This window comes from Salmo salar, chromosome ssa10 (genome assembly GCF_905237065.1).
Source record: "Salmo salar chromosome ssa10, Ssal_v3.1, whole genome shotgun sequence".
NCBI classification, from domain to species: Eukaryota; Metazoa; Chordata; class Actinopteri; order Salmoniformes; family Salmonidae; genus Salmo; species Salmo salar.
In genome coordinates, this window is record NC_059451.1 from 56,426,265 (window position 1) to 56,430,531 (window position 4,267).

Here is a 4,267-nt window from a genome sequence, read left to right on the forward strand (position 1 = left end):
TACCTACCTACCTACCTACCTACCTACCTACCTGAGAAAATAATCCAGAAGCAACAGGAAGTGTGTAGCAGACAGAGAGGAGAGCTCTGCTCCACTTGACTGTTTCTCTCTCTACACTTAGAAAAGTGAAGAAGAACTTTATTGGCCGTGTTCTCTAGTTAGTGGACCTGCCAGGTGCAACTACCCCAGTCTCCATCTGAAGCCTCCAAGGTACTCAGACAAGGCTTCTGCATTGCTGCACAACCTGAGATATCAATCAAAACTGCATTTGTATTATATTTGTATGTAGTTGTTTTATTTTGATGTATTTATATTCTTGTTTAAGTGCTGCTCGTAGTGTGACGTGATGTGTTTGTTTGAAGAGTTGTGCGTTGTTTGGCCTTTAAGAAAGCTGTCTGTCTGTCTGTCTGTCTGTCTGTCTGTCTGTCTGTCTGTCTGTCTGTCTGTCTGTCTGTCTGTCTGTCTGTCTGTCTGTCTGTCTGTCTGTCTCCACCCCTTGCTGGTCTATACACTTCTATTCATACTGCATATCTGTTTCCGTCATGGACAGACAGTGTGTCAGCTACTTTGAGCTCAGCATGCCAAGTCAAATGATCCAACATTCCTGGGAAAAAAACGGCATCACTATCCCACGGTTACTTTAGCTTGTTCTATGATTACACATATCCTTCCTATTATGTTGTAACACTAATATACGTTCTTGGTGAAGACAGTTGTAGAAGTAAGCTCTCCTCCTCTTCCTCCTTTTCCTGCTCCTCCGATGTCCTTGGATTAGTGGTCCATTTCACAGTGTGTTTGAGTACCGTAAATACCATTGAACCCCAACTTCTGCATTCCCAAGTCTAAATGAAACTATGCAGTTGGCACTCTCCTCTCCCTACATATTACAGCCTGTATGTTGAGGCCCTGCACCCTCCCAGCTTTAACACTGGAATGGGAATGGGCCTTGTTTAGACTGGAGGGTGGAGTAACGGTGGATGGCATGTCTGTCTATCTGTCTGCTTTTCCTCTTTGAGAAACAGAGGATGAGAAGAGGAGAGGCTGGCGTTCACAGCACTGGGCCTGATGTCTGAGATGCCCAGGCTGTGTCCTAAATAGCACCCTATTCCCCATGTAGTGCCCTGGTTAAAATTAGTGCACTATAGAGGGCAGGGATCATCAACTAGATTCAGCCGCAGGCCGATTTTCTTCTTGAGCGGATGGTCGGGGGGCTGCAACATAATAAAAAATAATTTGTAGACTGCAAATTTACCGCAAGAAGACCCACCATTTTTTCCATTTGATTAAAACATTATCATTTTTAACCTTGCTTACATTAGTATAGATCAGATATATATTTATATTATGCGGGGGAATACTTTGGAACAGATTTACCAAATTAAAATCACTTGGAGCTGATTTGCTGGTGTTTTTTTTACTGTCTTTAATGTTCAACAATAAATCATAATTGGAGAACTCTGATGATATAGGGAATAAGATGACATTTGGAACACAGCCGGGTTATTGTTTTAGGTCCCAGACAGTCGATACCCAGAATGCCGCTGTCCCATCACCCTCTGCTGACAAGCGAGGGGCTAATCGACTGACATTCCTTCCTGATGGAATGCTCCCACTCTCCCACTCGGTCCAATAATTAGGCTATGTAGAGACCTTTGACCTTGTTAACATACATTCTGAGGATTCTATTTTCTTTTTCAGTCTATTTATTTCTGCCAAGCCTCCATGGTAGCTGGTTTCTACCAGGAGCATCTGAGCATCTTCTAAATCGTTGAGTAGTTATATACGGAAACATATCCGTGGAGACAGAGAGCTAGCCGGCCATATCTGCCTTGCATCTGCTATTCTATTTGTTGATCGTGCTAAATAACTCCAGTGTTATTTTGAAGTATGCTGTTTTTCTCTCCTCCTTGCTTGAGGATCTCACATTTCTGAGGTCTGAATGTCTTTTACATGTTTTTATGTGTTCCTAATTTAAACTTCAGCCTGCATCTATTGGGATGGTGACACGTGTTGATACCAGTTAGTTCTCTGTGTGTGTGTGTGTGTGTCAGAGCAGGAGTCTGAATTATTGTTGTTGACTGGAATGTGAGAAGAGTATTGTATTCAAACTCTACAGTCCTTCACTATCTTCAAATTATAGTTATTTTCTTCTTTCTCTCACAGGGCATTTGCTGGTCATACGCTCTGTGTCAGAACCATTTGCTGGTCATATGCTCTACGTCAGAACCATTTGCTGGTCATACGCTCTGCGTCAGAACCATTTGCTGGTCATACGCTCTGCGTCAGAACCATTTGCTGGTCATACGCTCTGCGTCAGAACCATTTGCTGGTCATACGCTCTGCGTCAGAACCATTTGCTGGTCATACGCTCTGCGTCAGAAACATTTGCTGGTCATACGCTCTGCGTCAGAACCATTTGCTGGTCATACGCTCTGCGTCAGAACCATTTGCTGGTCATACGCTCTGCGTCAGAACCATTTGCTGGTCATACGCTCTGCGTCAGAACCATTTGCTGGTCATACGCTCTGCGTCAGAACCATTTGCTTTTTGATGAATACCCTTTTCACTATTAATTGGACTTTGTTTACATAAAGTTGTTGTTTTGAACTGAGAAAAGAAGTTAATATATTTTGTATATTATTTCATTTTTAGTATTTTATTGATGTGAAAAATGATGCCAAAGATTTGTTCTAACATGAGCCTATATAAACCAACCTGCATGGTTTAGTGTAAACACCTCGCTGGTTAAAAAACCCTTATGTTGATGTACACCTCGCTGGTTGAACCCTTATGTTGATGTACACCTCGCTGGTTAAACCCTTATGTTGATGTTGCTGTGGAGAACTTTTCTATGCCATTAACATTTCATTAATGGAATAAAAACAGTAATATATATCTTTAAAACTTTGTTGTTTTTCTCTCGTCTACAGTAGAATGTTTAAAAGGAACTTCTGCACACTGCACTTGTGTAACAGTATAGCTTCCGTCCCTCTCCTCGCCCCAACCTGGGCTTGAACCAGGGACCCTCTGCACACATCAACAACTGACCCCCGCGAAGCATCGTTACCCATCGCGCCACAAAAGCCACGGCCCTTGCAGAGCAAGGGGAACAACTACTTCAGGTCTCAGAGCAAGTGACGTCACCTGTTTGAAACGCTATTAGCGCGCACCACCGCTAACTAACTAGCCATTTCACATCGGTTACACTTGCAAATACACATTATGAATATGCAACATTTCTATCCCATTGATGGAGATGGAGTCTTCCAAGGTTATACACACACACACACACACACATATATATATATATAATGCATCCTGTGTCAACTTAACACAAGGCAGAGCTGAAATGTATTACAAATACAAGCAAGTACAAACCCATCTAATCAGAGTCCATAGACAGACATTAATAGTGTCTCCCTTTCAGCAGTGAAGGATGGTTTATTCAGAGGAGAAAAACAACTCTGCCACCTGCTTGACTGTTGGCAAGAAACCTGCATCACAATATATCATTGGCGCATTACAAACACACACACACGCGCACACACACAGTCTTGTACAGCCAACCTTGTGGGGACACATACACGGTTCCAGTGTAGCCCAGTTGAGGGTGATTGCAGAGGATTTCCTCTAGTGCACATGGTGAAACCAAGAGTCTGTCTAGCTCCATCAATAGAAAAGGCTGGTCTTTATCAACAACAAAAAACAAGGCTGATTTTTTATCAAAAAACAAGGCTGGTCTTTATCAATAACAAGGCTGGTTTTCACCAATAGACAAGGCTGGATTTCACCAATAAACAAGGCTGGTTTTTATCAATAGACAACAGCGGTCTTTATCAATAGAAAAGGCTGGTCTTTATGAAAAAACAAGGCTGATTTGTATCAAAAAACAAGGCTGGTCTTTATCAATAACAAGGCTTGTTTTCACCAATAGACAAGGCTGGATTTCACCAATAAACAAGGCTGGTCTTTATCAATAGACAACAGCTGTCTTTATCAATAGATAAGGCTGGTTTTCACCAATAGACAAGGCTGGTTTTCACTAAAAGACAAAGCTGGTTTTCACCAATAAACAAGGCTGCTCTTTATCAATAGACAAGGCTGGTCTTTATCAATAGGCAAGGCTGGTTTTCACCAATAGACAAGGCTGGTCTTTATCAATAGACAAGGCTGGTTTTCACCAATACACACGGCTGGTTTTCACCAATAGACAAGGCTGGTTTTCACCATTAGACAGAGGCTGGCCTTTATCAATAGACAAGGCTGG

The 4,267-nt window shown here is 42.2% G+C and overlaps 1 protein-coding gene across 1 annotated transcript in view; it reads left to right on the forward strand.

Annotated features, from left to right (window-relative positions):
• LOC106560623 (angiomotin-like 2a) overlaps positions 1–2,904 on the forward strand; it is a 17,723-nt gene extending 14,819 nt beyond the window's left edge. Inside the window, exon 9 of the mRNA XM_014123677.2 lies at positions 1–2,904. This exon is cut by the window's left edge and continues 490 nt beyond it. The gene's annotated coding sequence lies outside the window, so the exon portion shown is untranslated.
• The last annotated feature ends 1,363 nt before the right edge of the window (positions 2,905–4,267 follow it).